This window comes from Psammomys obesus, unplaced genomic scaffold (assembly GCF_907164565.1).
Source record: "Psammomys obesus unplaced genomic scaffold, mPsaObe1.curated_primary_1811, whole genome shotgun sequence".
In the NCBI taxonomy this organism is placed as follows: domain Eukaryota; kingdom Metazoa; phylum Chordata; class Mammalia; order Rodentia; family Muridae; genus Psammomys; species Psammomys obesus.
This window is the reverse complement of record NW_026596234.1, coordinates 11984971-12012685: the sequence shown is the minus strand read 5'-3', so window position 1 is coordinate 12012685 and position 27715 is coordinate 11984971. Positions and strand designations below refer to the sequence as shown.

Below are 27715 nucleotides of genomic sequence, written 5' to 3'. Positions count from 1 at the left end.
AGGGGAGAGAAAGATTATAAGATTTGCATAGAAGTTTTACAAGGTGGAAGAGATTTATAGAATCTTGGCCCTTGGTGACCTAACCACCTCTGAAAGGAAAAACAAACAAACAATAAACAAACATTTCTCAGGGATGTTAACACAATGACCTGAGTTCAGATCTCCAGCACCTACATAAAGAGCTGGGTGGAAGTTGGCATTTAGCCTCTGTAACCAGCACTGGAGGGAAAAGAAGGTCATAGACAGGTAGACTCTGGGAGAGCACTGGTCAGCCAGGCTGGCTGGATCTATCTATGCATTTGCAGCTCAGGGAGGGCCTGTCTTATAAAATGAAGGTTGAGGGTTATTAAAAAAAAAAAAAAAAAAAAAGAGGCACAGGCCTTGATCTCTGGCCTCCTTGTACACACACACACACACACACACACACACACACACACACACACAGCTTTTAATTCCAGCATTAGATAGAATGCAGAAGAGAGCAGGAATTTAAGGCTAGCCTCAGAAAGAGATGGAGGCCAACCTGGGCTACTTGCCAGCCTGTCTCCAAACAAACAGCAACCAACCACCACCAGGAGGAAATGGCTTTTAGGAGAGAGGAACAAGGAAATTCTGTGTAATCAAAAGAAAGGCGAGCACTCTGGTTGACTGAGAAGACAGAAGGACATCACAATGCAGCAGCCATGCAGTCCCAGCGTCACGGCAGCTGCTCCTAAAGCCAGGCTGGCTTTCCCAGCTACCCACAAGGAAGGCCGCTCCTAGCTTCTGTCCTGTTGCTATGCTGAAACACTTAGAATAAAGTTCCCCTGCTATGGGCCAGGCATGGTGGTACATGTCAGGAGGCAGAGGTAAGTACCAGGATAGCCAGGGCTACATGGTAAGACCCTCTCTCCCTTCTAAAAATTATTACCTTTTATCTCATGTGCATTGGTGTTTTGCCTGCATGTATGTCTGTGTGTGGGTCCTCTGCATGTCAGATCCCCTGCGACTGGAGTTATAGATGGTTGGGAGCTGTCATGTGGGTGCTGGAAATCATACCTGAGTTGTCTGGGAGAGTAGCTGAAGCATCTCCCCAGCTTTGAGACCCTTAAAAACAAACACTCCACAGGCATACCCACAGTCCAACCCTAATCTACCTAATTTCCCACGGAGACTCTCTTTCCAAGTGATACTAGAATGTGTCAAGTTGACAGTTAAGACTAATCTGCACAAAGCCACTTGTGTGAGTGCACACACAGGCAGAGGCAGGCTGTACAGACATGGAACACACCTGAAGAGACAGAAAGATAGTCATGGGGTATCCCTGAAGACAGAAAGATGAGGATGGGAAGGGGATCTCTTCCCTTTTTGGACTGTTTGAGTTGCTCCCATCGTTACTTCTATTCTTCTGGCGCTGGGAATTGAAGCCAGGCCCTGGTGCAGACTCTGCCACTCTTAACCCCCTCTCATTGTTATCTTGTTTTGACACAGGGTCTGATGGAGAGCAGGTTGGCCTCAAACTCACTGCATAACAGAGGCTGGCCTTGATCCTCCTGCCTCTACCTCCCTCTCAAATGCTAGGATTAGAAGCATGTGGCCCCATTCTGGGATAATACTTTGTAAAATTTGTTTCTGACTTCTGCTACATTGTTGTCTCTTTTCTTTCTTTCTTTCTTTCTTTCTTTCTTTCTTTCTTTCTTTCTTTCTTTCTTTCTTTCTTTCTGTCTTTCTTTCTTTCTTTTTTGACAGAGTTTTTCTGTGTAGCCTTGGCTGTCCTAGAACTAGCTCTGTAGACCAGGCTGGCCTTCAAACTCATAGAAATCCACTTCCCTCTGCCTTCCAAGTGCTCTGATTAATGGCGTGCACCACCACTGCCTGGCTACATTGTTGGTGTAGTTTCCAGCTCCTGGATTTGCTGTTGGAAGATGGTGTGGGACTGTTAGGAGGTAGAGCCTACTGGAAGAAAGCCAGGTCCCCGGGGACATGCTAGTGAAGGGGATACTGAGATCTCCAGTTGCTACGAGGTAGGGCAAACTGCTCTGTCATGTGCTTCTGTCTTGCCCGCTGTTTGGCCACAAAAGCAATGCAGACAAACGACCGTGGACTGAGCCTCTGAAACTGTGAGCCAAAAGAAACAGTTCCTTCTTTTAACCTTTTCCCTCACTATGTAGCTTAAGCTAGACTTGACCTCATTGTAGTGCTCAAAGAGGCCTTAAACTCTGGAGCCTCCTATCTCGGCCTCCAGATTGCTGAGACCAAAGGCCTGTGCTACCATGCCTACTGAAGTTTTTATTTCACATGAGTGTGCCCGCAGGAGAACATGCACACGTGTGCTCCTGGGCTTGAGGGTCATACAGAGGTTGATGTTGGAGGGTGTCCTCCATTGCTTCCCACCCTTTGGTTGCTGCTGTTTGGTTTTTGTTTTCTTTGTGGAGCCCTAGCTGTCTTGGACCTCAAACTTAGAGAGATCCACCTGCCTCTGTCTCCCGAATGCTGGATCGAAGCGTGTGCCACCAATGACCCTAGTTTGTTTTGAGATAAGATCTCACCATCTAGCTGTCTGCTCTCACTAGGTGGACCAGGCTGGCCTGGAACTTAAGAGAGCTGCCCGCCTCTTCTTCCTTAGTGCTGGGATTAAAGACGTGTTACCATCTTACTTACTTTTTGAGATAGAAGCACATTGATTCAGCTAGACTGGCCAGTCAGTCATCCTCAGGACTTCCTGTCTCTGCCTCTCCAGTGCAGGGATCACAGGTATGCAGGTGCTGGGGTTTGAATTGAGGTCTGAATGCTTGTATGGCAAGCACTTTACTGAAGAAGCCATTTCTCTCCCTCCCCCCCCCCTTTTTTTTTTTTAAATAGGATGTTGCACAGTTCAGTCTGGTCTGGAACTTAAAATGCTACTGAGAATGAATGAATGCCTCCTGCTTCCATCTTCCAAGTGCTAGGATTATGGCATGTGAATCCAGAGCTGGCCCAGATACCTTGTCGGTCCCCTTGAGTATATCCAGCCCTGGAATTTCTGGGTCATATGGCGACCCTGCGTTTACCATCCAAAGTACAGCTCAGACATTCATTTTGCAAAATGGCTGCATGCCACATTTTACAGTTCCACCAGTAATGCATGAAACTTCCACATTTTCCACAACCTAGCAGCACTTTTTTTTTTTTTTTTTTTGAGACATACAGTGGCGCCGTTTTAGTTTTCTCTTCCTGTTGATAAAATACTCTGACAAAAGCAATGAAAGGATGAAGTTTTTTATTTTGGCTCACAGTTCAAGGGGAAGCTCACGGTCTTTCAGGGGGAAGTGGAGGTGCGGTGGCAGATCCGCACCTCCCGTCCAAACTCGGGAAGCAAAAAGCAATGAAGGAGTGCTACTGTTCATCTCCTTTTCTGTATTTATAGGATCCCTCTGGGGAACGGTGCCACCCTGGATAAGCAGTTCATCCCACCTCGGTTAACACAGTCAGGACAACCCTCCCAGGCAGGCCCAGAGGTCCACCTCCCGAGTGAGTCTAGATTCTGTCAAGTTGACAGTGATGAACACTAACCATCATACTTGGGAGAGAGAGGCAGGCAGATCTTTGTGACTTTGGGGCCAGCCTGGTCTACATAGTGAGTCCCAGGCCATCCAGAGCTATCGAGACCATTGTCTCAAAAGACAGAACAATGCAAAAAAAAAAAAAAAAAATCATCACTGGTACTTTTAGAACATTTCATAGGGAGTGATTCCCCACTTCCTGCAAATACATTTAATCTCTCTCAGGAAAGCTGGGTGACTTGGTTTATGCCTGTAATCCCAACCCTGAGGAAACAGAAGCGGGAGAATTGCCATGAGTTTGAGGCCAGTTTGGGCTACATAGTAGTAAGTTCCCGTTCAACGTGGCTACAGAGAGAAACCTTGTATCATTAAGAAAAAAACAAACAAGCAGACCAAAAATGAAAAAGCAAGCCAGGCATGGTGGCATAGGCCTGTAACCCCAGCACTTGGAAGATTGAGGCAGGTTAAGGGGGGAATACAAGGTCATTTTCAGCTATGTAGAAAATTCTAGGCCAGCCTGGGCTACAGGATAAGCTGTCTTAAATAAATTGAATAACAACAACAACAAACCCTGAACAAACAAGAAAAACAAAGTTTTAGAGAAGAGAAAAACAACAGCCAACCAGACAGGAGTTGGCTTTCCAATTTATCCAGCTAGGAAGAGCCACTCGCAGGTCACAGGCAGGGCAAGTTGGCTGCAGGGAGCTCCAGGCCAGTTGCAATTGGCTGCCAGGCCGTCCAGGACACACACACACAAAATCACAGGTCGTCAGAGCCGATTTTAAAGAAGGACGGGGAGCAGCCAGTTTGGCTGCTCTTGAGGAGTGGCGCTTCTCAGACGTGTTTCCCCGACTCTAAATGAAACACAGAGTCTCCACCGGCCCCAGACCGCCTCGGTCTGTCCCCGGCTTGCTCCCTTTAAGCCAGGATCCCCGCATGGCTGTGAAGCGGTTCAGACAACAGCCTGGGGGGAGGTGGGCCGGTGCCAGCTCACTTTCAGCCCTGGTCTTTTCAAGCGGGGTTCTTAGACATGCGCAGTGCTCTGGCCGGAGTCGCTCAGTTTCAACTGCAGGGAAACTTCGGACTGTAATGACTGCAATGAGGCGAGATGGAAGGGAAACGGGGGAAAATTACACCTCCGGTTAGTAACGCCTGCTAGCCCCAAGCCTGGAACTGGCACATGTAATTGTAGCTTAGTCAGCGCACACTTCAGGCTTGATGCGGTTCTTGGGTCTCCGTTGAACCGTGTCCCCAGCTGTTGCTGTTATTAATCAGGTGAGGCACAGAAAACTCAAGAAACCAGCCATTATCGCCCAGCTCTGAAAGCAGCAGAGCAGGCTTAGCCTGTCGACGTGGTTAAGGGCTAAAATCGTTGTTTATTCATTTAACCAATCAATTAGTGATACCCGAGGACTCCATGCCTCAGCCTCACTGAGCTACATTCTCAGCCCACTTTTTAATTTAATTTTATTATTTGCTTTTTTGAAAAGTTGAGAAAAGATTTTGCTAAATTGGCTGGCTGGTCTTGAACGTGTGATAATCCTGCCTCAGGCTCCCAAATACCAGGGATTATCTAGCACTACAGTTTTTTTTTTCTTTTTTCTTTCTTTCTTTTTTTTTTTTTCCCCTCTTTTCCTCAGTGCTTGAGATTAAGCCTATGGCTTTGTGCATACTAGGCAAATGCTGTCTCACTGAGCTATCCTCCCCTCAGCCTATAGCAACAGCATAAAAGAGGATGAATTGGGGTACATACAGGGACAGTCTTTGGGATCCAGGCACAGAGGCTCACCCCAGCCATGAGGAGGCAGGGCCAGGAGGAACACTGTGGGGTTCAGGCAAACCTGGGCTACTTAGCAAATTCTTAGACAGCCTGTGCTAAAGAGTGAGACCAGACCCTGTAACAATCAAACTGAAGGGAAGCAGAGCCCCTGGGCCAGATCACTCAACCAAGAGGCATTCAGTCACCTGCTCACCTGAAAGCCCAAGGCAGAAGCATTCACTTGCGCTCCTGCATTCCAGTGCATCTGGAGAAAGCCAGGTGGCCGGGTTTCCCGGATTCCCGATACCGTGAGATACCAGGGATTGTTTGTTTGAGCTAGGGAGAGTGGGATATTGAGAGAAAAAAAAAAGTGTGTGTGTTGGGGGGTAGGGGCGGTATAGTATCCTTCCTGACTGATTCCAATGCTGACTGCATTTGAGGCTTAATTGTGAGTTGATGGGATGTTTCAGCTGTGACAGTCATCTGGTGACCACAAGACTTTAGGCTACAATAGGAACACCAGCATGCCGTGATAGGCGCGCGGGGGGGGGGGGGGGGGGACCCCCCCTAACACTCTCAAACTCCCTCAGCAGGGTCTGTGGCGGGCTGCTTTTAAATTGGTTTTTCCCTTTTTTTTTTTTTTTAAGATTTATTTTATTTTGTTTTTTCAAGACAGGGTTTCTCTGTGTAGCCCTGGCTGTCTGGAACTCACTCTAGACCAGGCTGGCCTAGAACTCAGGGATCTGCTTGCCTCTGCCTCCTGAATGCTGGGATTAAAGAAGTGGGCCATTACTGCATGGCCCTGTTGCTACTCTTGATTTTAGCAAAAAGGCCAAGAACTGAGCTACAGGAATGTTCCGTAAGACAGTTAAATGTCTTTGTTGCTTGTGCATTGGTGGAGAGGTACAAACTGGAAGAGCCTGAGAGTCTTGGCCAGGTATATATCCTCAGTCAAGTGACTGATTTGTTCAAAGCCTCCATTTACTCATCTGTGAAATGGGGGTAATCCGCATTCATGCAATGATTAAATGGATGGGGATGAAGAATTACAAACAATTCCTGAAAAGCCAGTGTGCTGCTGCCTTTCAGATCCCAGGAGGACTTCTGTTTGAGACTGGCTTGGGTTGTAGTGTAAGACCCTGCCTCAAAAAACAAACAAACAATACAAAACAAAAACCAAAAAAAACCTCATTAAGAAAACAAAAATAAAACCCCAAAGTACTTGAAACATTTAAATGCTCTTAGGTGCTGCTATCCTCCCTTCTTTTATTTTTCTTTTCTTTATTTATTTTGAGGCAGGGTTTCTCTGTGTAGCCCTGCCTGTCCTGGACTTTATAGACCAGGCTGGCCTCAGACTCACAGAGATCCAACCTGCCTCTGCCTCCCCAAGTGCTGGGATTACAGGCGTGCGCCACTGCACCCAGCTGACTACCTTCCCTTCTTGACATGAGTCCCATGACACCCAGCTCTCCTCCTTAGGAAATGTTCGAGTGTGAGAAACTTGGGTTGCGGGTACAGCTCAATGCTAGATGGAGTACTTAGCTTGCGGAACGCTCCAGGTTCAATCCCAGCACCCAAAGCAGCAAGACCAAACTAAACATACTGAGTGCTTTTTGTTCTTTACATATAGAGCATGAAATATGACCAGTAGAATACCTTCCTCTTTGGAATTTGAACTAATTTTCCTCCCTCCCTCCTTTCTTCCCTTTCTGTCTTTCTTCCTTCCAATAGGGTCTTACTGTGTAGCATGCTTGGCCTGGCACTCCTGACAAGCCTGCTGCCTCAGCCTCTGGAGTCCTGGGATTACAGGGTGCCACGTGCAGGCTGGCCTGGAATTTCAGGCATACTGGAGGATAACCTTGAACTCCTTATCTTCCTTTTACCTCCCAACTGCAAGGATTAGAGGTGTGTCCTAGCAGGCCTGGCTCTAGTGCTAATCTTGTCAGTCATGTAAGTGTTGGGGCACTCAAAGGACAGGAATGTGCAAGGAGGCTGTTCATAGGGCTGGCAGCTGCTGGAGACTCCAGCCTGGGCCCTCAGCCCCTGTCAGCTTCAGTTCCCTCTGTGGATTCTCATAGTGGGAGAGCTGGGGCCGGGAAGGAGGAAGTAGGAGCTGTCAGCCATGGTAAGCCCTTATCACTTGTGCTTCCTTGGAAACAGTCTTAGAATCAACCATAATTCAAAGAAGGGGTCACAAGTCAACCCCTTCTTGGAGGAGTGGTCTGGGCAAAGCAGGAGGAGGGTAGGCATCTTCGATGACCTGCCGGATGCTACTTCGCAGTGTAAGACCACCCACATATCCTAAAGTAGCATGTCTGGCTTCTTTTTGGATCTTCTTCAGACACACTTGAATATGTATTTTTCATTGTCCATGTCAGTTACACTTGGAATATATACATATCTATGATATGTATACATATGTATACATTTCAGTATAACACTGCACTTGAATCAATAATTATCTTTTAACCTACTTTTATTACATTATTACAAAATTATTATTATCATTATAAATTTTAAGGGAGGGTTTCTCTATGCAGCCCTGGCTGTCCTGAACTCCTTTTGTAGACCACGATGGCCTCCAATTCACAGAGATCTGCCTGCCTCTGCCTCCTGAGTGCTGGGATTAAGGGTGTGCACCCCCAGACCGGCTTGGACTTGGCTACTGTGTGGACAGACTCCAGGGGTGAATGGTGGACACTTGCAGAACAGTAGAGCAGAGACTGCCATAGTGCAGGTGGAAAATCCTGGCGGCGGTGTCGGGAGAGTTAGGGTAGGGTTAATTTTACTCTGAAGACATTTCCCAAGATGTCTATTTTATCCTACGAACTCCAAATTTCTTTCAAAGTCCTTTTTACATAAAAACTATCCAAAAGCCAGTAATGCTGATGCCACGCCTTTAACCCAGCACTAGGAAGGCAGAGGCAGCCTGGTCTACATTTATTGCATTTGACTTTGACCTTTATTTATTTATTTATCTATTTATTTATTTATTTAGGTCAGATTTAAACATTTTTTCATCATCTTTTTTTTTTAGTCCAGGCTGGCCTTAAATCCCTGTTTTGGTGGATGGCTTTGAATTTTTGTTTCTTCTGCCTCTACATGGTGTTCTGCGTTTGTTTTTTAGTTTCTTTTCCCTGTTACATTCAGGTCACTTATTTTGGTTTGTATTGGCAAGAACACTACCTCGCTAGCCTTCTCCTCCCTGCATCTCATCCTATCAGGAGATAAGTAGTGACAATTTGAGCCACTTTCTTGGTGACAGTAAGTTTACGGCACACTCGGGTAAGGTTGTGTCTCTTGGTTCTCTCCACTGTAACGCGACTGTTCCCTGGTGTAAATCACGATGCCAGAGACCACACCTGGGGACTGAACACCTTAAACACCTTGTGACCCAAAACCCTTTCAACCAGTGACTTAGCAGGGCTCTTGACCTCGGGCCTCAGTTTGCTCGTCTGAAAAGTAAGGACGACGCCCCCTCAGCTGCTGATCTTGTGGACCCGTGCTTGGCGCACAATGAACACTCCGTAGATGTCAGGAATTCCAGGATGGAGCCAAGCACGCGGGAAAACTAATGCAAGACGCCCGTTCCAGCTCTTGGGAGGGCTGACAGGGGCTCATGCCGCGTGGCCACGCCCCTTGTCGCGCGCACGGCCCCCTGGGACCCGTAGTGCTGGGCGTGGCCGCAGAACTACAAATCCCAGCGGCCCCCGCGCCGCAGCTTCAGCGGCAGCCGCCTTAGCTCCTCAGAGCGCCGGCGGCGGCCTCGGCGGAGTCGGTGTCGGCGGCCGGGGCTGAGCTGTGAGTTTCCGATCGAGAGCAGCATTGGGGAAGATGGCGGCTAGCGGTGAGTAGAGAGAAAGGCAGCAGCGGACGACGGGCGAGGCCGGCGGCATGGCCTGGGGCGGGGGTCTCTGGGTCGCCAGCAACGGGCGGCGCAGGCGACAGGGATCGGGGCGGGTGGCACTGGGCTCCGGGGCCCGCGCAGGGTCGCGAGGAGTTCGCGGCCGCGGCCTCTGCCGCTGGAGCTCCCCCCGCGGAGTCCCGCGGTGGTCGGAGCAGCTCAACGCAGCCTGCCCTTCCCGCCGGCGCCGCCCGGCGGGGCGGACGCGGGCGGCTCCTCGGGCAGAAGCTGCGGCTCCGCTGCGCGGCGAGCTGCGAGCGGGCGCGGCGGACGCGGAGTCTGCGGTGCGCGCCGGGGGACTCGTGGGGCGAGCGCGGGGTGTGTGCCTGGCGAGGGCAGGGTCCGGCGTGTGCGTGCGTGTGTGTGTGTGTGTTCGCGCGGAGGGGACGTGGGGTCCGCGGGATGTGCCAGGTGTGTGGTGCGGCTCCGGAGCCCGGGAGGTGTGTGGGGCGGGCTGCGGGGCGAGTGCGGGGTCTGCAGGGTTGGGTGCGGGGCGTGGGAGAGGAGTGCGGTGTGCGAGGTGTGCGCCGGGCGAAGGGAGGTGTGAGGGATGAGTGCGGGATCGGCGGTCCGTGTGGGGCGAGCGCGGGGCGGGTGATGCTCTACGGATGGAGAGTTGGGAGTGTTTCTGGCGTGGATGCGGGGTCTGCCGTCCGGGTGGGATGAGTGTGGGCTTTGCCCTGTGTGCGGCGTGGATACGGGCTCTGCCGTCTGGTATCGCCTATCACCGGGATCACTTTCACCTTCCGAAATCCCTCGTCTCGCTTCGTCCATTGATTCTGTTTGCAATAGTTGAAACGAACCGAGCCGCACAGCCTGGGAGAGAAGTGGGAGGCAGCCCTACTTCGTAGACAGTTTGAGGTTGTCCAGGTTGGAAAAGTTAACCAGAAGAGCAGCTGGGAGAGGCCAGAGCATCTTGGGCCCACGGAACAGGAGTCTAGAACTCCACACTGTATGGCATGGAAGGTCGGAGACAATCTTGAAGTCGAGAAACTTTACCCCCTCCCAAATGCGAAGACTTCCCCCCCCCCCTTTTTTTTTTTTTTTTTCAGTTCCTTATTACTTTTTCAAAGCCAACTTGTTTCTGTAATTAAGCTTGTGCGGTTTAAGAAAACAACAAAAACAAAACAAAACAAAAAAACCCAGGAAGGCGAGTCCCCTGTCTGCTGCAGGGCCTAGAGGACCGAGGACGGTGAGACATCCCGTGTCTGGGTTGCTGTGGTCCCAGATTTAAACGCTTGCCCTCGGATTGGCTGGCCGATCTCTGCCTCGAGAAAGCCTCAGCGTTTGTTTCTGCAGGTTGTTGCAGAAATGAGATGCTGGAGCCAGGGCTGTGTGGATTCCAGATCTTAAGCAGTACTGCTGTGGACTAACACGGCAATGCAAACCTTTATGTTCGTTTGTTCTTTTGAAAAGTTAAATGACTAGCATTATTTTTTTAGGATGGGTTTTTCCACATCTTATACCCAACTGAGAAGGTATAAAAACACCGAAAAAGGAATCTTTTGCACTCTAGAGCCTTTTTGAGGCAGTGACTGTTAGCATATCTTGGTATGTGTGGTTTTGGGATTAAAAACTTTAATATTTTTCCTTCCTTCCTTCCTTCCTTCCTTCCTTCCTTCCTTCCTTCCTTCCTTCCTTCCTTCCTCTTTTATTTCTTTTTCTTCCTTTATCTATCTATCTATCTATCTATCTATCTATCTATCTATCTATCTATCTATCTATTTTTTTGAGACAGGTTTTTCTGTGTAGCTTTGGCTGTCCTTGACTCGATTTGAAGATCAGGCTGGCTTTAAATTTACAGATCCTCCTGCCTCTGCCTCCCTGAGTGCTGGGATTACAGGCAAGGGCCACCACACCCCGCTAAGACTTTAATATTTTCATTTGAAATAAACCCCAGGTAATATGTACTGAAAGCAAGAACAGGGAGAAATGAGGTGGGATCGAGTTTTGTGTTTTGCTCTCTTAAAACCTGTAGGAACTGGAGAGATGGCTCAGTGCTTCAGAGCACTGGCTCCCACCTGAGGACCTGGAGTTGAGTCCCAGCATTCAGCAACCATCTGTAGCTCCAGTTCCTGAGATCAGTCGCCCTCTTCTGGTGTCTGTGAGCATCAGGCGCCCACCTGGTGCATGGATTTACATAAATTAAAATAAATCTTGGTAACTGTTAGAAAGGCTTTTTGAATTAAGTGCTTCTGTTGTTTGATGTACTAAAAACCTTAAAGAAATAACAGTTTGTGGGATGTAGAACCCTGAGGCTTGATTGTAAGGCGAAGCCTCTGTTTGTAACCTGTAAAATGATACCTACCACTGTAGCTCCTGTGTCACTGGGATTTACTTCAGGTTCTGAGTGTAAATGAGCAGCAATCTAAACTGCCTGTGATCCTAAATTATAGGGTATTTTATATGTTGATAGAAAAGACTTAATTGTTCAATCAGCATTAAAAAACAAAGGCACATGCTAGCTTTTGGCGAATAGAAAGAAGTGCATTTCCTAGTTGGGAATTGTGGACCAGGTTGGAGACTATAATTGTAAGCAGTTACAGGGAATGTTTCTATTGGAAAACAGCCTTTAACTGAAGAGGTCTTCAAAGCACTAACTTCAGCATATAATCAACAAGATTGTATATATGTGTTTTTTAAAGATTATTTTATTTTATGTGTGTATTTTGCCTGCATGTACACACTTGTTGCCTGAAAAGGTCAGAAGAGGGTGTCAGATCCCCTGGAACTGGATTTAAGGTTGTTTTGTGAGCTGGGCATGGTGGCATACGCCTTTAACACTAGTACTCAGGAAGTAGAGGCAGGTGGATCTCTGAGGCCAGCCTTGTTTACAGAGTGAGCTCCAGGACAGCCAGGGCTACACAGAGAAACCCTGTCTTGAAAAACAAAAACAAAACAAACAAATGAAAAAAGTTTGTGAGCCACCATGAGGCTGTTGGCAATCAAACCTGGGTGCTCTGCAGGGACAGCCAGTTCTCTTAACCACTGAGCCACCTCTCCAGTTTCCCAAATTTCCATGTGTGGGGTGCACCACATCTATGCCTGGTGTCTGGGGAGGCCAGAAGAGGGTGTTAGATTCCTTGGAACTGAGTTACAAATAGTGAGCTGCCATGTTGTTGCCGGGATTTGAACCCTGGTTCTCTGAAAGTGTAGCAAATGCTTTTAACCACTGAGCCATCTTTCCATCCCCTGTGTTTTGTTTAGTCTTGACCTCATGGTCTGCTTTGCCTCACTCTCCCAAGTGCAGGTATGATGTCTTATCTAGCTTGGATTACCACTTTTTGTAAGTCTTTGAATCATTAAATTAATTAGTTTAGGATAGCTACTGGATCTGTAGCCTAGATCGGCCTTGATTGAGCTCAGCCTCCTGCTTCAACTGCTCAAGTGAGACTGTAGGCATATTCCACTTTGTTTTGCTAGAATGTTCTTTAAAAATTACGACAGGGGAGTTGGAGAGATGGCTTAGTAGTTAAGAGTACTTGCAGCTTTTCCAGAGAGCCCAGTTTGGTTTCCAGTACCCACATGGCAGCTCACAACCTATTGAAACTTCAGCTCCATGACATCCAGTGCCCTTCTCAGTCTTCCCCAGGCTCCTTCACATGCTGCACACACATACATGTAGCAAACAGTCATACATATAAAAGAAAAATAACATTTGCACAATTTTAATAGTTCATTAAACTGATTTGATGGGCACCGGAGAGGAGGCTTAGTGGTGAAGAGAGCTTGCAGCTTTTCCAGAGGACTTGGGCTTGGTTTCCAGCACCGTTAGGGCAGCTCATCCATCTGTCGCTTCAGTTCCAGGGGATCTCTTGCTCTCTTTTAGCCTCCATAGTTTCTTGCATTCATGTGGTGGACATAAATTCATATAGGCACACATACATTAGGGCATGATCTTAGAAAACAACAACCCAGGAATGATAATAGAGCTGGGTTTAAATTTATATAGCTTTATGTGTGTAAATATTTGCCTGCATATATATCTGTGTACCATATGTGTGCTTGGTGCCTGAGGAGGATTCCAGTCCCCTGGGACTGCAGTTACAGTTGTGAGCTGCCATGTGGTTGCTTGGATCCGTGAGTGCTCTGCAAGAGCAGCCAGCACTCTTAATCCCTGAGCCATTTCTCCAGCCCTATGTCTACATTTTTTTTTTTTTTTTTTTGGGTGCTAGATCAAACCTATGCTGTACCCACTGATCCACACTCCTAGACAATTTCATTATGCTTTGAAAGTGATTTTAGGGTGCATTTTCCCTGGTATAAAAATTTCTGTGGGCACCTCCACCCTCTTGGTAAATTAGTAAGGAACGCACTTAGTAAGGAAGGAGGGCTGTGGATCTTCTTTCTGTGAGATGTGTGAACAAAATACTCCTTTGAGATGATCACTTATAATGAGTGTTTCTTTTGGGTGCTGGGGTGGAACCCCAAGGCAAGGCCTCATTCATGCTAGGCAAGTGCTCTGCCACTAAACTGCATCCCCAGCCCATCAATTCCTTTTTTTATATTTTCCCCTTACAATATAGAACCAGAGTAGCTTTTAGTTCAGATCTATTTGTAGGTTGTTTTATTACTTCATGAATATTTTGTCTCCATGCATGGTATGTATCACAGTGCCTGCTGTGGTCAGAAGAGGCTGCTGATCCTCTGGGGGTGGAGTTACAGATGGTTGCGGCTGCCTCTGTGCAGGCGCTGGGGATTGAACCCGGGTCCTCTGCAAGAGTAACAGGTGCTCTTAACCACTGAGCCAGCTCTCCAGCCCCAACAACTCATTTTTTTTTTTAATGTGTGTGTGCGTTTGTGTGCGCCACTTGTATTTGCCAGGAAGTCCATTTTGGCCCATTGGAAAATAAGGTTTCTTGCTATGTCAGAGACATTCTACTAATGAAAAAGTAACTTACAAAATCAGTCTTGGGTAGAGAGGTAGCTCCGTGGGTGAAGGTGCTTGGGCAACCTGACGGCCTGATTTCGGTTCCTGCATCTCGTTATTGGATCAGACCTCTGACAGTCTGTGCACATGCGCAAACACACACAGCACAGCCATCCAGTCTTCTGTGCCATAGCCGTGTGATGCTAGAATAGCTCCTGTTAAGTTGAAAATTCCTTCTTGAGAATAATTTTAAAGTATCTTTTAGTTTGGGTAATAGGGTTGGATGAAACATGTCCTGTCTCTAATTGGTTGTTGATGTAAATGGCTTTAGGGTTTCTTTTTTGCATTTTAAAAGTCTGTAATTTTAATTCTCTGCCAGAAGATGTACTTTTGAAACTTTTAATTTGTTGGAAGTTTAGAATGACTATTGCCTTGGGTGGCAGTTTGTCCACATAGCAAACTGGCCACAATTTAATACCCTCCTTACTCTGCCGATGCTGCCTGGGATTGGAAAAACAGGAGTTCGTGTTGCCCCTCATCCACTGAGAAGGGCTTGCTGCCGCCCTGCCGTGTGCACACGCAGTAGCGAGGCAGAGGCTCTTGGCTGTGTGGATTGGCTAGGGGCTCCCGGAGCCAAACATTAGCGCTGGAGCTGAACGTTCGCTTTTCCTGTGGTAAATTGAAAGGCTGTGACTGTTGCGGTGCAGGGAGTTCTGAGGTGGAGTGCTGCTGCCAAATGTGGCTCTCTCTGAGTGCCTTCTAGGATGGGAAGGGACTGGGAGGGGGCCCTCAGCGGTTAGTGTGGAGGAGGGGCTCTGTGGACCCTAAGCGGGCTTAGTTAATGTTTGTTAGGTAAATATATAGCCATTGTTTTCTGAGAGGATGTCTGGGGATTCTTTTGGGCCAAGGATACATTTTATCCATAGCAAACCTGTTTTCAAACCCCCAACAAATGATGGAATTGACTCGATTTCGATTTAATCACTTTTCCTTTTCCTATCTCTGTTGGAAAGTTGTTAAAGAACAGGAAAATGGCCAGAGGATGCTCAGCAGGAGTGAGGCCAGTTCACCACACACTAGATAATCTTCTTAGCCTGCGAATGCAGCCTAAGAATGCAGTTGCCAATTTGTCAGCATTCATTTAGCTTGGTAGGAATTGCTGTCTAGGTCAGTTTACAGTGGGGCAGTAATAAAGGCATATTTGACTAATCATACCTTAGTCACGTGGGGAAGGAGTCCCACCTGACTGACCAGCTATGTCTTGAAAAGAAATGTTCTCAGAGCAAAATGGACTAGTGTCCTTCCCCAGTTTGTTAGGAACACCTGTGTCCTGTTTTTCCTTCTTTGCTAATATTTGTGTTGATGGACTCAAGAAGAGGTGTGGCTTCTTGGTAGACTCTTCTATACTGCTGTTGTGTTGACAGGTCATATTTCCTTGCTTAGAGGTTGCTATGAGGGCTGAAACGTCACTGTACTACTGAATTAATTTTTGGTTATCCATGGAACGGTGGGAAGAGAACCCTGGCCCTGGGTTGGAGTGGTGATGGATGGTGAATGGGAAGGGCTGCAGAGGGCTTCACTGTCCTCAGGTGGGTGAGCCTGATGGTTGGTTGAATGTTAATTGATAGGTTAAATCCCATTATACTAAACTCCAGGGGACTGGCTGCATTATTTTGTTGTACTGGAGTAAGGATTTATTAGATATTGGTCCTTTTGTGTTGCTATAAGGCTAAGGTATGTTGAAAATTTTCTCTTTATTTTACCAATTTGACAAGTTGTTACTCACGAACCTCCATTTTTACTGCTTTTGGACAAAGGGTGGAGAACCCACGGTCTTTGGGGGAGATAATTAACCACCTGTCTTTGAGTCTCTTCATTGAGCTAGCTCAGCAATCTATCTAGTAAGATTTTACTAAATGTTGCATATTCAAATATGATCAGAGGAAATGAGACTCCAGGTTGTCAGGTGGTTGCTGGTAATCTAGTCTGTTCTTGGAAATTTAAGACTAATAAATGCCCTTTTTTCTGGTATGAAATGTCTTAAGAAGGGACATCCTGGCCCTTTTCAGAGTTTGAGACATTTAGGTCTCTCATTAGGGTAGTTCTCCCCTTTTAACATTTGATGGTGATATTCCAGTCTTTACAGTTGACAAATTTGATACAAAGTTGTTTTTCAGAAACTGGTTTAATTTATCTATGAGAAAAAGTCTATCCTGTATTTAGTCAGAAGTATGCTTTATCTCCTGTTATGTTCATTTTACTGGCGTTTTACCAAACTAAAGCTATTTGTAGATCACCATACCCAAGGTTGGTGACTTTTAGTTTGCTTAGAGTTTTGGTTGGTTTAGCAAGACATTTTCGAAGGCATTCTTTTCAGTAGATGGTCCATGAAGGAGGGAAATCTGAAAGAGGGATTTCAAAGCAACCCAAGCAGCATTTGAAAGTCTCTGGTCTTGAGAATAATGACTGGCGGGCAGGCAGGAAGCCTGCAGCTGTGCTGTGGCATTGTTCCTCCATCGCTGGCATGTGAGACCTCCACTACAATAGAGGAGAAAGCCTGGAGAGGGAGAGAAAGGCAGCCCTAGGAAAAGGGGAGCTTTCAGCGTGAACACTGTGTAACCGAAATCCAAGACTGAGTTATTTTACTTAAGAGCAATTGTTTCTCATAATCTGTCCCAAACTGACATTTTTATAATGAAAGTTAAATGCTATTGTAAGAGCAGTAGGATCTTTTACTCAGTTTCAAAACAGCTGAAAAAGATACATGTTAAGAAAGCCTGGAAGTGGTTTCCCTCTTCTGCTGTCTGGGCAATATTGTTTGTTGCTTTGAGGAGAGTTCTGGTGTGAAGAGTTCAATACTTTGTAAGCTTAAGGCACTCTCTTTCTAGGGCTGGTTTATTTCATTTTTGTTTGAGACTGGGATATCTGTGTAGCTGATGTGGCTTGAAATTCAGACTTCATACATGGGGACACCCTGCCAGGTTTTCCGTTCTTATTTTTTATATTTGAGACACAGTCTTGCCAAGACCTGGCACTTGCTATGTAGACGGACTTCCATCTTGTGGTCCTCCTGCCTCTGCCTCCCAAATGCTGGGATTACATGTGCACACCTCAGTTTCAGCTCTTTCTGCCAGAAGATGTAAATGTGGCCACAGCTCTCCATGCTTACTTACTATGAAGATTTCCCAGTAAGCTGTGGACTTAAATGGTGTGTGCTGTCCAGTGGGGGGACGGGAGTATGAGAAGAGACAGGTTCTAACACCTCGCTGTCACAAATGAAGCAATTACTGAATTAAAGTCGCCCCGTGAAACAGCCTATGTACTTGATTCTGCTTCCTGATTAAAATTTGGCAATTCGAGTTGGAAATGTTTAAGAGGGTCTAGCTAGTAGTATTTTCTTTGTAAAAAAAAAAAAAAAAAAATTGTTTGTATTGGATCTCCTGGAACTGGAGTTACAGATAGTTGTGAGCTACCGTGTGGGTGCTAGGAATTGAATCCAGGTCCTCTGGAAGAGCAACCAGTGCTCTTAACCTCTTGCTAAGGCATCTTTCCAGTTCTATGTAGATTGTGTCTTTTCACATCCTCTGTTTCAAGTTTGTTTGTCTGTTTTCTTGTGTATGTGTGTGTTTTCTTCTTTCTTTCCTTCCCTCCTTCCTTTTCCATTTCTTTTCCTTTGTCTTTTTTTTTTTTTCTTTCAAGAGAGTGTTTCTTTGTGTGGTCTAGGCTGGCCTTGAACTTAGAGATCCACCTGTCTCTGCTGCTCTGCTGGGATCAAAGGTGTGCACCACTGCCTGACGCTGCTTTCTTTCTTTCTTTTTTTTTTTTTTGAGATACGGTTTCTTGTAGTAGGGGCTGGTGTCCATTGCTGTGTAGCAGTGAATGACCTTGATTCCTAATTCTCCCTTCTCTACCTCCCCAGATCTGGGTTTACAAGCATGGGCCACTGCTGGTGTCTCCTCTTTCATTTGACTAGTTGTAGAGCTTTTTAAATTTTTTTAATTTTTAATTTTAAAAGATAGTGTTTATGTAGCTCTGGAACTCCAGACCAGGCTGGCCTTGATGTGCTTGCCTGGTGCTGACAGACGCTCCCTGCTGGCATTTGTGTTTTGATGACACAACTCTTGTCCTAGCAAGTCCCCCCTGCTCTTGGAACCTGAGTGTGACAGCCACTAGGAAAGCCTAATTCCAGTAGAGGTCAAGTCTCCACATCTTGCCTGCACCGGAGCATCAGTGGTGCTCTTCCCATGATAGACCAGAGTACTTATTGCCATGTTAACTTTACAAACTCATTTCATTAGTGGCGGTGCACACTTGTGATCCCAACATCCAGGCAGGCAGAGGCAGGCAGATCTCTGAGTTCTAGACCAGCCTGCTCTACAAAATGAGTCCAGGATAGCCAGGGCTACACAGAGAAACCCTGTCTTAAACAAACAAACAAACAAACAAACAAACAAACAAAGAGGTAACAGGCAGGAGGATCGTTAGTTTAAGGCAGCCTGGGATGCTGTTCATTATGATCCTGTCTGAGGGCCTGGTGAGGTCCCTCAGTGCACTTGCTGCTGGTTGCCAAGCCTGATGACCCCCACGTGGTGGAAGGAGAGAACTGACATCAATAAGTTTATCCTTTGACCTCCACTGTCTGCAGTGGAGTCCATCTGTCTGTCTCAGATTTAATAAGTAAACAGTGGAAAGGAAGAGAGAGAAAAGACAGACCATACCTGGAAAAAACAAGACTGAAACACGAGTGGCTTAGTGTGCTGTGCTCTGTCTGTGGATCTCAAAGCCTTGACGTGACCCTCAGCCCTCTACCCCACTCACACATTTTAGAAGGTTTCCACTTTTTTTGGTCTTTTTAAAAAATTATTTATTTTGTGAGCTGCCATGTGGGTGCTGAGAATTGAACCTGGGTTCTTTGGAAGAGCAGACAGTGCTCTTGATCACTGAGCCATCTCCCCCCGCCCCCTTTTTCTTTTCAAGTCAGGGTTGCTCTGTGTAGCCTTGGCTGTCCTGGACTCACTTTTTAGACCAGGTTGGTCTCAAACCCACAAGGATCAGCCTGCTTCTGCCTTCCAGAGGGCTGGGATTGCAGGTGTGCGCCACCACACCCGCCTCCTCTGTTTTTTTAAAGGCATATTTTCACTTTAGCCCTGTTGGCCTTTAGTTGACAGTGATCTGCCTGCCTCTGTCTCCTGATTGCTGGGATTAAAGACTTCTGTCGTCATTACCTGTTAAGTTATTTATTTTTAAAAGTGTGATTATAAGCAACTGCTAGGTAGTGATGGATGCTTGTAATCTCAGTCCTTAGGCAGGAGGATCAGGAGTTCTAGGTTATCTGTGCTTGTATAGCAAGTTTGAGGCCAACCTGGGCTATGTGAGACCTTCTAGCTCAAAACAACAGCTAAACCCAAACAGGCAACAAAAAAGTGATTAAAATAGTTTGTTATATCTATCTATTTATCTGTCTGTCCATATTATAGGAATGAACCACCATACCTGGTTTACTTACTAAAATTTTAGTTTTGAGTAACTTGTTGCTAGTGTGTAAAAATGCAATAGGTTTTGTGTGTGTATTTATCAAATACTTTGTGATCTTATTAAGTTCATACTAGTTGCTTTTATGTAGTTTGTTTGGGATTGTATACTATATATTGTCATTTCTCATCAACCCTCCCAACCCCAAGTGAGGCTGAGATAGGACCTTGCTGTGTATCTTAAACTGGGCTAGAGCTTTGTTGTCTAACTAGACTGCCTAACGAATCCCAGATCCTCCTGCTTCCATCTCAGAGTGCTTGGATTACAGGTGTGCTACCTGGGCTGATTCCCCTTCATAATTTCTCTCTTTGTGGTGGGATTGCTGGTGGTTGTTGAACAAAGGATGCCATGCAGGCAAGTGCTGTGCCTCCGAGCAGCATTCTTGGCCCAATTTGTGCCATCCTACCACGTTCAGCCGAGCACTTTGACATTCATACTGTTGCATAGACCATTTCTGTCTATTGCTAGGTATTCTCTGTATATGGCATTGCCTATTTACCACTCAAGGACCATTTTATGGTATCCAACTGTTATGAATAATGCTACTGTAAACATTTGAATACAGTTTGGGAACATAAGGCTTTATTTTTCTGGGAGGTAGGATTGTTGATCTTATGGCAAATATATGTTTAGCTATTTCAGAAACTATGAAACTGTTTGCAGAAGAGGCTGTGCCATGGTGTAGCCTGTTCAGTGTTCTCACCAGTTTTTGATATTAATACTTGTTTAAGCTGTAGCCATTCTGGTGGAGGTGTAGTCTGAATCTTATTGCAATTTAATTTAAAATTAGTTTTACCTTTAGTGAATTGCTGTGCTCTTTTAAATTTTTTCTCTTTTTTCCTTCTTCCCTCCATTCCTCATCTCCTCCACCACCCGTGTGTGTGTGTGTGTGTGTGTGTGTGTGTGTGTGTGTGTGTGCGCGCGCGCGCCTATGTATGGAGGCCAGCGTTTAACCTTGGGTGTTGTTCCTTGGGAGCCACCCATCTGGTTTATTTATTGATTGATTTAATTTCTATGTGTGTGCTTGGCCCACGGCTGTGCTGCGGTACCAGCAGAGGCTAGCAGAGGTCAGGGCAAATTCCCTGAACTGGAGTTACAGGTGGTTACCTACGTGGTAACTTACCACGTAGGTGCTGGGAAACAAACCCAGGTCCTCTGCATGAGCAACACATGCTCTTAACCCCTGAGCCACCTCTCCAGCTCCTCCATTCCCTATTATTGCCGAATAACTTTCAGTCCTATTTGTTCCTTATGTAATCTACAGATAAACTGCATTTCAGGTGTTGGGAGGGAAGGCTTTTTGGTTATCTACCCGGCGGATCCATGACTACCTAAGAAAGCAGAGTTAGTGCTTCAGTTCACAGCTTGCTTGAAGTGCTGTGTCCTTCCCACACTCCAGTGAGCAGATCAGAATTGAGCAGAGAGCAGTCCAGGGCTTGACCCAAAGGCTTAGGCCAATAAAACAGACTGAGGCTGGCTAAAGGTTATGTGGCAATGAAAAATTAACTGACAGCCATTGGGATTAAGAATGTTGTGTGGAGCGAGGTGCAGTGGCACATACCTTTCTTTAATCCCAGCACTACAAAGCAAGTCCAGGACAGCCAAGGCTACATAGGGAAACCTATGTTTTTGTTTCTCCAGAAACAAAAAGCAAAACAAACAAACAAACAAAAAACAACCAACAAACTAAAAAGACTTACTGTTATGTGCATTGGTATTTGGCTTGGTGTGTCTGTGAACTGGAGTTACACACAGTTGGGAGCTGCCATGTGGGTGCTGAGAATTGATCCTGGGTCCTTTGGAAGAGCAGCCAGTGCTCCCAATCACTGAGCCAGCTCCACTTGTATAACTTTTTTTTCATATATATTTTTAAATTTTTATTATTAGTTACATTTTATTAACTCTGTATCCCAGCTGTATCCTGCTCCCTCATTCCCTCCCAATCCCACCCTCCCTCCCTAATCTCCTCCCTGCCCCTTTCCAAGTCCACTGATTGGGGAGGACCTTCTCCCCTCACTTGTATAACTTTTATTCAAACCCTAAAATACTTATTTTTCCTACCATCAATACTTAGTTGTTTTTTTTTTTTTTTTTTTTTAAGAAAAAGCATACTAGATTGCCTTTTTGTTTTGTTTTTGACAAGATCTCAGTATGTAGTATAGACTAGCCTTGAACTTGCCATGTCCATTTGCTTCACCACCCGAGTGCCATAATTATAGGCATACCACCATGTCCAAAGGCTTTCTTTTATTTTTGAGATGGTCTTATTTTGCAGCCTTGTTTGGCCTGGGACATGCTATATAGACCAAGCTGGCCTCTAACTCAAAGAGATCCACTTCCTCTTGAGCCCCAGGATTGAAAGTGTGTGCTACCCTTCCCTGTCTCAGACAATGTTAAAGGTTCATCTGCGTGTTAGTGTGGGTGTGTGTGGAGGTCAGTGGCCACCTTGCTTCAAATAGGGTTCTTTGTTCTTCTCCACCATACGAGCCTGACTAGCTGCTGCTAGCTTCCTTGGATTGTCCTGCCTCTGTCTTCCATCTTCCCATAGGCGTGCCGGATCACATACATGGCACAGTTGGCATCTAAGTAGCTTCTAAGGATTTGAACCCAGGTCTTCATACTTGCACGGCAGATTCTTTTCCTAGTCCACATGAGATCTTAAGCATAAATTATTTTTATTACATTTGACCACTAAAAGTCAATTTTGAATTGTCTGGAACTTAATCTTTTTATCCCTTCAATAAAATGAATCAATCAGTCTTTGTCTGGCTCAGGATGTAGCCTGGTTAGAGTTCTTGCTTAGCTAGTGGGAAGCCCTGGGATTGGTCCTCAGCACTTTATAAACAGAGCTTGGTGGGACAAGCTTTAATTCTAGCACACTGGGAGGTGGAATAAGGAGGGTCAATAGTTCAAGGTCATCCTCAGTACATAGTGAGAGAATTTGAAACCAGCCTGGCCTACAGGAGCCACTGTTTGAAAAGGGGGAAGATATCTCTGTCTATTTTCTCTCTTAATATAAATTAAGATGTAAAACCTTACATATGTTCTAGTGTGGTCTCAATGAGAAGGTGCTGAAAACCTGTCTAAAAACACTGGCCTGCCTCTGCGCTGTTAACAGTGAAACACTGTGTCTTGCCTATGAATTATTCCCTTAAAATCACCAAAACAAAACAAAACCCACACAATTTTTTACCAAATTTTTATTTTTTGAGTCAGAGTCACATGTAGCAGAGGCTGGCCTTCAACTCATAGCGATCTTCCTGCTTTCTCCTCCCAAATTCTGGATTACAGCCATAAACATGCCTGGATGTGTGGTGCTGGGAATCAAACCAAGGCTTCATGCTTGTCTAACAACACTCTGCCAAGAGAGCAGCATCCTATCCCCCCCCCCCCCAGCTGTATTGTTTTCTTTTTAACCCTAAAACCACTTGCCCATCTTCAATTCTAGGAATCAGACCCTTGGCACAGGCTAGGCATTTGCTCTGCCACTGAGCTATATGCCAGCCTTTAAAAATATGGGCTAGCAGGTCGTGGTGGTTCACGGCACCCAGCCCTTTCCTGGCAGAGGAAGGTGGGTCACTGTGAGTTTGAGGCCAGGACAGCCAAGGCTATGCAGAGGAATTGTCTTGAAACAAACAAACAAACAAACAGAAAAGAAAAAAATACCGACTATATAGATGTGTGGTCTGTATTTCTGCAAAGAGACGTGTACTCCTTCCCTTCCCCTCCCTTCCTTCTATGATGAGATCTTATTGGCCATGCTGGTCTTGATGTTGTCTCTTACTTGACCCTTGCACTACAGGCTTCCACCACTGTGCTGGTTCTAAAGTTTCTGGCTTCACTGGCTACTGACTGAGGTCAGCTTGCAACATATGCTAATGAGAAAGCCAGCATCTCAACATGTTCGTAGCATTGTAGTTTTTATATTAACTTACCGTACCCTTAAGTTTCCTGCCTGTCTCACTGGATGTGATTGCGACCCCCAGTTTATTTACTATTGCTGTCACTTAAAGATTTGTATTTTAATTATTTTTTTATCTGAATCATTTCTGTCATACTGGAATTTTGGAACATTTTTTTTCTGTTTGCATCTAAAAGGATACTTAACAAAACAGTGGAAATTTCCAGCTTTAAAAAAATTCGACTGGTCTAATAACTGCTTTGCAGGAAGAAAGAAATATGAAAAGGAACCGCAGACGTTCTGGATGTCAGCCTGTGAAATTTTCCACTATTTCCCATAATAACATGCAGGCACACTTATATTCCTGATTCGGTGTGACTGCAGTTGCCTGACTGGAATTTGAAGCTCCTGTCAGTGAGGAAATGGCATCTGCCACTTGCATGAGCAGCGCGAAGCCACACATCCTGGGACTGCTTGCTCTAGGGTTGCCTGGGGAGGCTCGTCATAAACGCTGAGCTTGGAAATTATTTATGCATTTCACGATTCCAGAAGATTTCTGATTTTGATTATAGTGGATTTACAGTGCATCTGATCCATTTTTCTATAGTTTTATGTAAATTTATAGGATTTTTTTTTTTTTTTGTATAGAATACTCAGAGAAGTAAGCATAAAGGTTTGGTGCGATTTCATTTGGTGCTATTCAAGAACTATTCATTGAGTTACCTTGTTCAGGTTCCTGTTAGTGCTGTAGAAGATCAGCAGGCTTCATAATGAAATTAATCATTCTTTAGACTCAGAGTCAAAGGGATCATCCCACTTGCCCAGCTTGCTTGGTTCTGTAAGTCGGCAAAGGTGAGTATGGAGGAGCCGATTGCAGATACTCTGTAACCTAAGCCTGTCCTGCTTAGTCTCTTATATGTAGAGTGACATTAAGGAAAGGCTAGTCAGGGTTTATGAATTAAACTTAAAAAAATATTTTATTTTATTTTATGTGCATTGGTGTTTTACCTGCATGTATGTGTGTGGGTATCAGATCTTGGAGTCACAGACAGCTGTGAGCTGCCATGTGGGTGCTGGGAATTGAACCTGGGTCCTCTGGAGGAGTAGTCAGTGCTCTTAGCCGCTGAGTCATCTCTCCAGCCCCTGTGAGTTAAACTTAATTATTTACTTTTGAGAGATGGCGTCACTTTATTAATAGCTCAGGTTGGCCTGACGCCCAGGCAGGGCTCAGAGGATTCAGCTACCTTAACCTAACTCACTCGAACTGTTGCTTCACCATGCTGGCTGGCTTTAAGCCAAACTGTTTGTTTTTGGTTTTTTGAGGCAGGGTAGCCCTGGTTGGCCTGGAACCAGGCTGACCTCTAATTCAGAGAGCATCCTGCCTCTGCTTCCCAAAGTGTTGGGATTAAAGTCGAGGTCACCACTTCCTGGCTTAAGCCAAACTTTAAAAAAAATTCTCTTTTCTTTTTGGGAGACCGGGTCTAACTTTATAGCTGGGTTAGAATTTGTTATGAATCCCAGCTTGGCCCTTGGAACTCACAGAGCCACCTGCCTGTGCCGGAGTTTTGGGATTAAAGGTGGGGGCCAGTCTAGAGAACAACATTCAAAAATCTTTGTACTGTATATTTGAAAATGGAGCTAGGAGTGGTAGCTCAAGCTGTAATCTTCAGCACATGGAGAGCAGAGGCAGGAGGATTAACATTGGTTTGAGGCCAGCGTAGTTTACACAGTAAGTTCCAGGATAGTAAAGGCTATTCAGAGACCTAGTCGCAACAAAATACAAAATACAAAGACAAACAAACAAAAAATTAAGCAACAGTTAAAACCTCGCCCTGCAAACTAAACTTTAAAACCACATGCACTTTTCTAGTGAAGAATTTGAGGGTGAGAGTGATAACAGATGTGCTTAATACTAGTCGCTTCCATTTATAAATACAGCCGTAGTAATGAACTGTCCTCTGGGCTGGAGTAACAGCCTCCGGGAGCAGGGTCCTCTATTCTGTCATCCTGCTCTCCCTGTTCATTCTGTCCTCTCTTGGCTTCTGTGTATCTTCTGACCTCTTCATGACTTTCCTTTCCATCCCTCTCTGAATTTTCAGCTATTTATCCCTTTCTTCTCACCCTAACTCCCTTCTGGCCTGCAGCCTTCCCTGTCAGCCTTCCAGCCCTGCCTCTGGCTGCTCACTGTGAAGTGCGTCTTTACCTTTGGAAGCCTTTCTTGCTGAAAGTCTTCTGTCCTTAAACTGGCTGATCCCAGTAACTCCACAAGCCCTTTGACTCAGCTCCTTCTCTCTCTCCTGTGTGTGTGTGTGTGTGTGTGTGCGCGCGCGTGTGTGCCCTTGCTTGCTTACCAGGGCTTTGTGCATACTTGGTAAGTGTTCTGCTATTGAGCTTTATCCCTAACACTTGAGTTTACTTTTAGTTGGGCAGTTATATTAACTTTCACTGAGAAAGTAACAGGTGAACAAAAGAGTTAAGAGAGGAAGCCTAGGAGGAAGGATTTGGAAGGGGAAGCATTTTGTATAAGAGAGCCATTTGAGCAAAGGCCTCTTAGTGGAAGCATTTTTATGTCCAGGTGAGTGCAGGGGTTTGAACCACAGGCCTTGTACATGCTGGGCAAGCACTCCAGGCCTGAGTTAGGCCTCCAACATTTGCATTTTGAGATGATCTTTCCATTATGTATCTCAGGCTCGCTCGCCTCAAACTTACTATCCTCTTGTCTCAGGCTTCCAAGTGCTGCTGACGGGCCTGCCCCACCACACCCAGCAAGACTTCCGCTTTCGTTTTGAGCAAAATTGGGAACCTTTGATTTTTATTTTCCTCTTAAAAGCATTTCTTTTTTAAAAAAATTTATAAAATTGATTAATTGTGTCTGTGGAAAACAGGAAGGTGCAAAGAAGAAAATAAGAATTGTTAATAACTTCCTGTACAATTAAATTTTTTTTCTGGGGCCTGGAGAGGTGGTTCGGTGGTGATGGGCACTTACTCTGGCAAGGGAAAGTGGCACACACCTTTAACCCCAGTATGTAGGCTGCTCTCTTGTGATTTTGAGGTGGACCTGATTTACATTGAATTCCAGGAGCTCCAGGACTACATGGAAAGACCCTGTCTTAAACAGAAAGAAGGAAAAAAACCAAACAAACCACTTATTACTTTGCCAGAGGACCCAGGTCTGGCTTTCATCCCCACTTGGGTGACTCAAAACCACCTGTACCTCAGTTCTAAGGGATAGGGTGCGCTCTTCCGTCCTCCGTGGCGCTGTGTGCACATAGTGACGTAAACCCACGCAGGCACTCATACATGGATTACCAAACATTTACAACTTTATGTGTGTGCACACGTGAGCGCAGCCATGCTCTCATACATATGCATGTGTGCCTGTCACAGTGTGTGTATGGAGGTTAGGAGACAACGTGTGAGAGTCTGTTCTCTGCTGTGTGAATTCCAGGGACTTAACGCAGGTGCCGGCTTGCTGACAAGCTCTTTGCTCACCTGCTCATCCCTCCAGGCCAAGTTCTCTTCTGTTTTTGTTTTTTGAGACAGGGTTTCTCTGTGTAGTCCTGGCTCTCCTGGAACTCACAGAGATCTGCCTGCCTCTGCCTCCCGAGTGCTGGGATTAAAGGTGTCTGCCACCACAGCTTGGCACCAAATGCTCTTTATTTCAATAAAGTGTTATTGGTTTCTTGATGTCTGTAGTATCACAAAGGCTTACTTTTTTAAGTAATGAATGTTGATTCTCTTCTAATGTGGTAGGTATAAAGATGTATAGACAGAGCAGCACATATTCAAATGTCTGTCTTCTTCCTGAATATGTAATGATAGAAAGACTTAATGAAGACAAATTATTTTTAGGTATTTAGCATTATGGAGATTAAATAAATTATGTGCTGTGAGATGATGGTGTCAGGGCGCGCCTTTAATGTCAGCACTCCCAGGGAGGCAGAGGCAGGTGGATCGTTGTGAGTTCGATGCCAGCCTTGTCTACAAAGTGGGTTCAGGACAGCCAGGGCTACACTGAGAAACCCTACCCTGTCTTGAAAAGCCAAAAAAATTGATGTCAGTGGGTTTGAATATTTGTGAGATGAAGTTAGCCTTGTATTCTTGTGCAGGCTAGCCTTGAACTCTTGCTCTTCCTGCCTTTACCTCTCAGTGCTCATAATGTAGGTGCATGCCACTATGTTTAGCTTTCTTCTTCAGGGTTGACTGAGATACAATGTCATGTAGGTCT

At 45.7% G+C, this 27715-nt stretch overlaps 1 protein-coding gene across 5 annotated transcripts in view; it reads left to right on the top strand.

Moving 5' to 3' along the window:
- The first annotated feature begins 793 nt into the window (after window positions 1-793).
- Window positions 794-27715, top strand: part of Ncoa3 (nuclear receptor coactivator 3) — an 87941-nt gene continuing 61019 nt past the window's right edge. For 4 of the 5 annotated variants that reach the window (XM_055596246.1, XM_055596248.1, XM_055596247.1 and 1 more), the window contains exon 1: window positions 9005-9127. The gene's annotated coding sequence lies outside the window, so the exon portion shown is untranslated. Of the gene's footprint in view, window positions 849-9004; window positions 9128-27715 lie in introns of those variants that run through there. The other variant, XM_055596245.1, reaches the window with a different exon arrangement.